This window comes from Maniola hyperantus, chromosome 4 (genome assembly GCF_902806685.2).
Source record: "Maniola hyperantus chromosome 4, iAphHyp1.2, whole genome shotgun sequence".
Taxonomy (NCBI): Eukaryota; Metazoa; Arthropoda; class Insecta; order Lepidoptera; family Nymphalidae; genus Maniola; species Maniola hyperantus.
Window position 1 is genome coordinate 6308570 of NC_048539.1, and position 9866 is coordinate 6318435.

The following is a 9866-nucleotide window of genomic DNA, read 5'->3' on the forward strand; positions in this document are numbered from 1 at the left end:
TACTTTTCGATGACCTCTTCCGGCTCTATGTCTATGATGTAAGCCCTAAAGTATTAGTTATCACTGGCTTAGGTATATAGGCCGATAGGTACCTTTATTTCTATTTCTGTGTTAATTAGGCCACTAAAAATTTACACAAACACGAAACTGTACGATGGTGGTCAAATAAAATTTTGACCAAACTTTTCAACGATCTTTTTGGTAGCGGCTTAGCTAATAATCGCGACTATTGACTTAAGCCCTAAGATATTGGTTACCCGTTTATCACTATACCGATTAGCCTATATGTACCTCGGTATATCGATTATCTAAGTCCTTAATACAATCGTTGTATTGTAGCATTGAATTATGCGTAGTAGAGATTTAGAGTCTTTATCACAGAATTAAATGTAGATAATTCTGTGCTCGCATCAAACAGTACGCTGATACCTAGGTAGCAACATGAACGCTTCTAATTGCTTATTGCATCGTTACAAAAAAATCGAAATCGTGAAGAAATCTCCCACGAGAGTCTGCCCTCAGAGGGAAGGGGACGCACGCCTGGGAACGGCGGGTGGCATGTTTTGTACTTTTTACTCTCGTCCGAATCGAAGGGGGATGACCGGCTGCGTCGTTTTATCCCTCCTTGTTTTTCTTATTTTGGACTCTTTGAAATTTTGGCTTAAGGTCCGAAGTCCGAACTCCCAATTAGGTAAGTATATCTTATAAACCATACTTTCATCATGTTGATGACTGAAGTCTGGTCTGAATTAAAACTTATATACATTTCCATATTAGGTATCCATCCTGCTATGCCATATCTACTTAGATACCATCCATATAATATTATACATCCTAAAGTGTGTGTCTATCTGCCTGTTACCTTTTCACGTCTCAATTACTCTTGAAGGGTACAAAAATATCTCGCATCCCGGAGACGCACGTAGTGAACGTACCTAGTTATGATAAATAAGTAGGTATATTTATTGTTACAACTGGCATATCATATAAACAACTGGCATGAAGAAAATTTGCATACTGATTCCTGAAGCTCCTTTTTATCCGAGAAACGTACCTTATCTTAGTCCCATCGAAAAATTCATGATATTATTATGAAAAAAGACAAAAAAATTACGCGGATGAAGTCTCAGGCTAGATAAACATCAAACATGTTATATATTTATTTACACAAGTACTTTATTTTACACATTCTAAGTTTTTTAGCGATAGATCTATCTCTTGACCACAATAATGCGTGATGGAAAGTTGTGGATGGCTGTAATCTATAACATCGAACCTATTGTAAGATCCTTCAAAGTTTTTATCGCAAAAGTAACAAGGCGAGGGTTAGAAATCGTACAGGACGAGAGGGCGTTCCACTCGGTAGCCATAGAATATAGAAAAATATTAAGTAAGTAAGTATTTATAATGTAAAATCTTAGGCATAGGTATGTTTAGTGGTGGTGCTATATATATACCTAAGATTATTAGGCAGGTCGGTGTAAGTACTAATAGTACCGTATCTTTATCGGTGGTACATATTTTTTTATATGCCTGGGTTTATTACGGTTCAATTGATGTAAAATATAGTTTTACTAGATTTCCTTTCTTTAACTAAAAGTCGGCTATCATCAAAAACCGCGGGAATTTTCTAAAAAGAATGCTACGCAGGACAAATCTAAAAACTATCTAAAAAAGTAGCGTATGGCCGTCTCCAGAATGCAAGCTATCTTTAAGATTTTCTTAAAATTAGACTATACTAAACTTAATAGTACACCAAGTTGTACCTGCGCCAAGTTGTCTTTCTGTTTGTTGAATTTTACCTCTATACCTTCTATACCGTTATCATTTTCTCAAGGTAAGTATTCAGTTGTAAGCGAAGGTAATCCTTAGCTTAGAAAAATCAGAAACGAGAACAATGTGGAAGTTATTAAAGGCTTTGGAACGATTATAAAATAATTACCTCCTTATTAAGATGAAAATGCTAGTAATAAAAATGCTACAACAATAAGTAACAGTAATCACGGACGGAACAGTTAGCTTTCTCTTGTAAAGTAATATTACCTTTACGTCAATAGTTTATGTTACAGTTACAGCTCGCTACAAATTATGATGCATAAAAGATCTAAAGTCACATTATGTTGAACGGGAATATAGAATTTATGTCGATACTCGGACAAAATTACTAACAAAGAACTAAAAGTTTAACAAGACACTTTTCGATTGCTTTTGTTGAAACCATCAAGCAATCACCTATTCCATTTTTAACCACGTCTAGTTTTTATATTTTATTGTTTATCGATTTTGCGCTTCACTGCAAAGTGCAATCTCACATCGTAACGAAAAACTTTCTAACATGCAACCAACCCTCGTAACGGCACGCCATTTTTTGAAGCACGCTCATAGGTGTCAAAAGGTGCGTAAGCCCCTTGCCAGTATCTATGTAGTCTGTCCTGAATAATTCTGAGATCAAAAGTAACCTTTCAAGGAGAGCCTGATCTTGAAAATAATGTTTTTAAATATTTTGAATTATCACAGAATTTACAGAGATAGCTACCTAGGTATTGTTAGAATAGATTTAAACAGGCCCTTTGTAAACAGAAACAGTTAAATCAATCTCTGTCTGGGCCGTAAATTAATGAAAAGCTAGGATAGAACGCGCTAAATATAAACATGGATCAATAGATGAAATCTGTGACGTAGCCACATGGCTGCCTGGATAACGAATTTAAGTTAAATTGCACCAGGGGCAGTGCGGGTGTGCGCCCCGTACACACCCCGATTGCGATCTCAACCTGTCGCGTACTATAGGTACCCACTTCGAAAGAAAGAGATTTCATTGTTTTCTTTATTTTAAACTAGTACCAATATAAATATAAATTTAAATGTACATAAATAAAACCTACCTGCATACCTAATTCATTGAAATTCATTAAGCTTAAAGCAGGTTATCAATTGAAAAGTATTTAAATACCAATGAGTAGATAATTTTGTTACAGGTTTTGGTGACAAGCGAATTTTCACAATTTATTTACTTCATCGGCCGTGCATTATTTATTGCAACAAAAAAAACTAAGTATTAAAAGTACCTACAATGTTGTTTTCTTCGTGCTCGTACGCGCTTGACGGCTTGTCTGAGCACTGCACAACGGCGAAGACGCGACGACGAGCAATCTTTCGTGCATTCCCTTGCTACGTGACTTTGGAGAGGTAAATAGAAAAAATTTGCGGCCTACGTGTTTAGAACACCTGGAATTTGTCCAAAAGCATACTTAGCTCCTCTCAGTTTTTAACTGACAGCGTGAAAATTGGATAAAATCGGAGTATAAAATTAACTGTGTGTATATTCATAACTAATGTGATAATGGTATACACTTAAAGAAAAGAATAATTAATCTAATGGAAATAGATGACCCTAACAGATCCTTTTATTGATCTTGATCTTCCCGAATATGCTTCTTTGTTTATCATATATACAAACGTATTTTTCTTAGACAAGACCTTACTAAGACCACAGAATATATAAGACTACTAATAAGACATAGAGCAAACTCTCCACATATTATTTAACTCAAGAAGGTTCTTTATGCACTGCATCCGATCCGAATCCGAGAACTAGAAAACTTCTATCCAATCTGGATGTCGATTTGCACTGCGTTCTTTTCGACGGATTTTGCTTGGGTATTGTAGCTCGAGAGTTCGGATGTGACTGAAATCACGACGGATCAAATTGAATTTCTCGGTTTCGGAAAACGAAATCAGGATCGAATGCGAAATTCCTCATACAAAAAATATGTACTTACTACGGCTACTTCTGATCGAGCATTTTTAGATTCAGATCGATTGCAGTGCGTAAAGAGCCGAATGTTAATGAATCAATAATTCCCTTAAAAGTGTGAAAGTACTTCTCAGCGGCTTGTCTTGTCCGACAGGTGCTCAAGGGTGACCACGCTTATCTAATCATCAGACGATCAATCAGATCAATCTTTTGAGTCTCAAACTAACAGTGTCTTGTACTAGTTATACCTAGTACCTACACATCATGCATAATAACAAGTTGGTGTACAATTACATTAGCATATTGCCACATTGCCCGATAACTAATCTATTTCGGGGCGTAACAACCCTCTCAAAGTGATCGCACTATGCGGGCATTATCGACGTGGTATCGGGGAGGCATCCACCCACCCCAGGATAAACCTGTTATCCCAAAATGACTCCTATCTAAAGCTATTAAGGGCCAGCAACTGTGTTGCATCACAGATATCGAGGATCGATACGATGGAAAACTACCTACATGAAAAGCCAATTAACTCCTTTGGTACCCGTATTTTGTGACCTAATTGAAATTGTCCTGTCGTTGCCATCTACCCATCTACCCTTGCAATCAAACCTACGCTATATTAAAAGATAACAAAAGGTTAATACCTACATTATTAAAGTTATACCTTGCTACAAAATTATGAAAACCTACGCATAGCTGATTGCGTCCGCGATGAGTCTGCGTACATCGATGGTCTGCGTGGATAGATTTTTAAGAATCGCGTGGATACTCTTTGATTGTCTGAGTTAAAAAGTAACCTATAAGTAATAATTAAGCAGGTCACTTTCCAGGTCTTTACCTCCATAAAAAAATCACGTCGATCCGGTGCTCCCTTAGTTAGTAGTTTACGTTAGTAGGTATCAGTAGGTACCCTTATTATAAATGCGAAAGTGTGTTTGTTTGTTGGTTTGTCCTTCAATCACGTTGCAACGGTGCAACGGATTGACGTGATTTTTGCATGGGTATAGATGAATAGGCTACTTTTTATCCCGGAAAATCAAAGAGTTCCCAAGGCATTTTAAAAAACCTAATTCCATTCCGCGAAGTCGCGGGCATCAGCTATTCTGTCTATATATTTGTAATTTTTTTTTTGTCCACGTCTCGACTACCTATCTCACCTACCTCTTAGGAAAATTAAAAGGTTCCCGGGGGATTTTCATAAAATCTAAAACAACGCGGTCGAAGTCGCTGACTAAACTACACGCGTCTATTATAGCTTTACTAGTAATCAAATGTCACATAGCGATGAGCGTTTAATCTCCGCATTCGTAATCCATAGCCATAGAGCCACCGCGGAGGTGGTCAATTTGAAAGGTTACCACCTCGGGCACACACCTGCACGGCAGACATTCTCGACGCGGCAATAGCCGAACTTATCGCCGTGCTCTGACGCAACCAAAAACAGGATCCACCTCCCAACAAAAAGTACCACGGCCACTATTTCGAAACTCGTGCGCACCTAAATAGAGAAAGGCATCTATGTGCTTGTACATCATTTGTAGCTCCGCTAGTCGCAACCCACGGGGTACGGGGTGAATGCCCTTAACGTCCTCCGTCCTCCTCGGGCATAGCTCCCTCCCGTTCTAGCGTGCGAGAATCCCTCTTCTTATGACTTTGAAAAGAGGGCACGTATTCCAAGGTTTCAGGCGAGTCTCTATCTAAAATTCTTAATGATAGAGTCTCAATTTATTTGGATCAGTTGTTGCTGTGTTCGGTTAAGGGTGTGTGCGCACGCGCATTGCGTTTGTATTCAAATGAGGACAGTGCGTTCCGCGCCGGAGAACACTATGATTGTACTTTTTTAGTCCGTAAGCCGTAATCAACTACAAGGAAATGAGCATCCTTAGGGGTGGCGAGGCGTCGGCCAGTTATTGAGGACAGTATCTTATAAATACGGCAATTAAGAGCTCCGACGTATCGCACATGTGCCAGATCGCAGATCACATTAATGCGTGCTCTCCTATGAATGTTTGCTTATTATGAACGCAATAACAATACTAATGCGATGTAATAATGACAATAGTTAGTTACACGACGGTGTTAGTTTGATTTATGTTCAGAGTAATGGGGCTTTATTGAATGTTTAAATTATTATTAATTAACCTGTCCAAAGATACCAAGGTAACTAAAACGGACAGAAGGACGGAAATATAGCCAGAATTCATGGCACCATTCCACGCGGTCATGATTCGTATAGTAATTAGATAAGGCCTAGCTTTAAGTTTTATCGTAATATTTTCAATTAAAAAATTAGCAAACTATAACCCCCTTTATATTTACAACATATTAATTGTACATAATAATATTATTGTGATGCTTTAGTTCTACTTGGGTAGGTAGCCAGGCGCGATTGCCGTAAACTGCTGTTTCTCGAAGGCTTTACCTAGTAACGATAATACGAACGAATGTAAAAGTATGTATTTTCATTTAATTGATCAGAGAATTCATAGATTCGGTAGGGTATCTAATGTAAATAAGATTCGACGATGATTGGAGGCATACTAAGCTAGGTATGTCTGTTTGTCACTTTTTGAAGTATCTTTTACCCAAACACAGAGTACCTAAGAATAAAATTATGCACAAATTATTATGTATAATTATTAGATATGTATTGTGCACAAAGGTTACCTGAAAAAGGACCTAGGATACCTATACTTATTATGCATGCCGGAAAATAAAGAAATACTTACTTATATAAAGTTATTTAAAAAGCTTTTTGTGTCGTGGGAGACCTAGTCAAATGAAACTTCTACTCGTAATACAATAGATCCCTACTCATAATATGGGTAACAATACGCATCGCGCTGCCTAACCAATAACATGCGTTTCATCAATGCGTCAATCAATCAATCGTTAAATTTTTTGTGACTTACGTCCTGTACATGTCTTTGGATATGTACCCATCCCAAACATCTGTCGAGAAGCTTCGCTTCTAAAACCTAAGTCCACAGTCCACACAAACAAAATCATCTGAGCGTATAAGTATGACGGAGTACTTTGTTAATATTGGATATTTTTTTATTAGGAATGCAACGGCACTACCTCTGGCATCAACACTGAATGAACGCGTAGTTGACATTGAAGCTCCCGCGCTTTATACCGGTTCGCAAAGATTTCGCGCAAAATTCACCTTTATTGTGGTCTAAAGTCTACGTCTAAAGAAAAAATTACAAGTTTCAAGTATTCAGGCTGTGGAATAATTGAGAAGGTTCGACACTTCGAAATAGTATTTTTAGAAGTAAGTAGGTTACAGATCAAGCAAACTATTATGGATTGAATTGAACTTCTTTTGTCGGACTCGGAATACGTACCTAATGGTCTTTTCTGGCAGCGTTATGATTGTCATGTGGAAGTGTTAAGGTTTCTTTTTTAAATACATACATAAAGTCGTTTTATTTTGATCTAGGTAGATAGGTAGTAGGCACGCCGCACGCGACAGCTCAAGATGGCAATCGGGGAGGGAACGCCCCGCACACCCACACATCCCCCGCGCTAACCGTGTGGCCAAGCGCGGGTGACGTGCGGGTGTGCGGGTCGTCGTCCCGCCTCATGCCCCGATTGCCATCTCTATCTGTCGCGTACTATACTTTATTTTGTCAATGTTTTTTTAGGTTTGTCTTATGCTGTAACTAAAGTTATGAGGTACGGATCGTCACTTGATGGTTTGGCGCATTTTTTGATTGTGTAATAGGGTAAAAGAGTAAGAGCCGTAGAGCGGATGATGGCATGTTTGATTAGAGTGAATAATAGTAGATTATTCAACATGGGGGTAGTGACCGGTAGTGTGATGTCTCACGTCACGGGCGCCGGGATAAATCCCAAGCGTAACATAACGAGGGATGTCGGAGTAACTCCCAAGCGTAGCGTCTAGCGTGTTGCAACTATAGAATCCTGAGTGAAGCGCGGGGTTTAAGGGCCAAATTTCATGATTCTAGGTCAACGGGAAGTACCCTATACTGAGGCTTTCTTGACAGACGCGACGGACAGACAGGCAGATAGACGGACAACAAAGTGATCCCATATGGGTTCCTTTTTTTCTTTTGAGGTATGGAGCCCTAAAAAGGCATTCTTAATAGTAAAGCGTAATGTAGGTACCTACCCTCATTATATTACACTAGCGGACCCGCCCCGGCGTCGCTCGGGTGGAATTTAGAAAATTGAGGTGGGGGTTGAATTTCCAAAAATCCTGAAACACGTATTTCTTCATTTGTGATCGAAAACATAACTTGAAAAATGGCGGACTTTCATACAAACTTTCGTCCCCTTTTTAACCCCCTTGGTAGTAGAATTTCCAAAAATCATGAAATACGTATTTTTTATTTTTAACCGAAAGCTTAAATGCCAATTTTTATCAATGTAACTTCAAAAATGACGGACTTTCATACAAACTTCCATCCCCCATTTAACCCACTTAGGGGTGGAATTTCAAAAAATCCTTTCTTATTGGATACCTAGTCTTTACAAAGAATACACCCTCAAAATTTCATGTCTCTAGGACCAGTGGTTTAGGCTGTGCGTTGATATATATGTCAGTCAGTCAGTCAGTCAGGACTTAGAATTTTATATATATAGATGTATTTATGTAAGTATAGGTACTATACAATGTCGTTCTTATGACAAAGGTTATATCACCTCATCTCTTGACTATCATCATAAGGCCTTACACACACTAAAGCGGCTTTCAATTTCCTTGAGTAGGTATATCTAGACGGTTGTGGGTTAAACACTGTAAAAACTTGCATTCCGTAGCAGTTTCGTCACTAAGTATAAAAGTTTAAAAAGCTGTAGTCCGACTATGGAAAAATAGAAAAAAAAATTAAAGTCAAAGTCATATTTTTTATTCAGAATCAGTACCCTTATTATATTATTATATATTATTATAAATGCGAAAGTGTGTTTGTTTGTTGGTTTATTGGTTTGTTCTTCAATCACGTCGCAACGGTGCAACCGATGGACGTGATTTTTTGCATGGGTATAGATAAAAACTTGGAGAGTGACATAGGCTACTTTTTATCCCGGAAAATCAATTAGTTCCCACGGGATTTTTAAAAACCTAATTCCACGCGTACGAAGTCGCGGGCATCAGCTAGTAGGTAATATATTACTGATGGTCAAAATTGTTAATTTGTAATAAATAAACCGTAACCGACTAAGTAAGTATAAATAAAATAAATTAAAAATTAAGAAACTGCAGTCAGATGCCTAGTGCTATCATCGTATTAATGACGTTATAATTCTGCGTTATGGGTGCTGGTCCGTGTGTTTAATATAAACAGATTATCACTATTAATAGTTTTGATATATATAAGCTGTGATAGCCTAGTGGTTAGGACGTCCGCCTTCTAATTGGAGGTCGGGGGTTCGATCCCGGGCACGCACCTCTAACTTTTCGGAGTTATGTGCGTTTTAATTAATTAAATATCATTTGCTTTAACGGTGAAGGAAACATCGTGAGAAAACCTGCATGCCTGAGAGTTCTCCATAATGTTCTCAAAGGTGTGTGAAGTCTACCAATCCGCACATGGCCAGCGTGGTAGACTATGGCCAAAAACCCTTCTCATTCTGAGAGGAGACCCGCGTTCTGTAGTGAGCCTGTGATGGGTTGAATGATGATGATAAATATTTTTGAGGTTAATAATAATGTAATAATTATTATTTTCAGTGTGTACATGCCTCGCACAGTCCCTGTCCGCTCGTCGCTGGTTACGTGGGCGGTGTGACCTTCGCAAGTCCTGCGTCGTCTCTTATTTTCCTACAATACCACTTTAGCCGTTTACAAAGAGCTTGCTTTGAAACACGAGGTTACTCGATTTAGAAGCGCACATTCCCTTCGATAGTTTAGATTATAAGGCATTTTCTTGCAATTATAGTGCAGACGGTGCATGTTTTTTTTCTTTATTTATTTAGGGGCTTTTTTATTTATATACATGTCAGCCCCATTATAATCTAATACATACAATCAAAACAAGAAAATCTTAACCTAACGACATAACACCAATACTAAAAAAAGTGAAAGGAAAAACAAAATAAAAGTTTGCTGTCTTCAAGAAATAAGGCTTATGAA

General features: G+C 38.2%; 1 long non-coding RNA gene across 1 annotated transcript; it reads left to right on the top strand.

Annotated features, from left to right (window-relative positions):
• Positions 1 to 446: 446 nt before the first annotated feature.
• Positions 447 to 9626, top strand: LOC138404790 (uncharacterized). Its single transcript, XR_011238583.1, has 3 exons — positions 447 to 691; positions 2979 to 3189; positions 9465 to 9626. It is a non-coding gene; the product is annotated as an uncharacterized lncRNA (long non-coding RNA).
• The last annotated feature ends 240 nt before the right edge of the window (positions 9627 to 9866 follow it).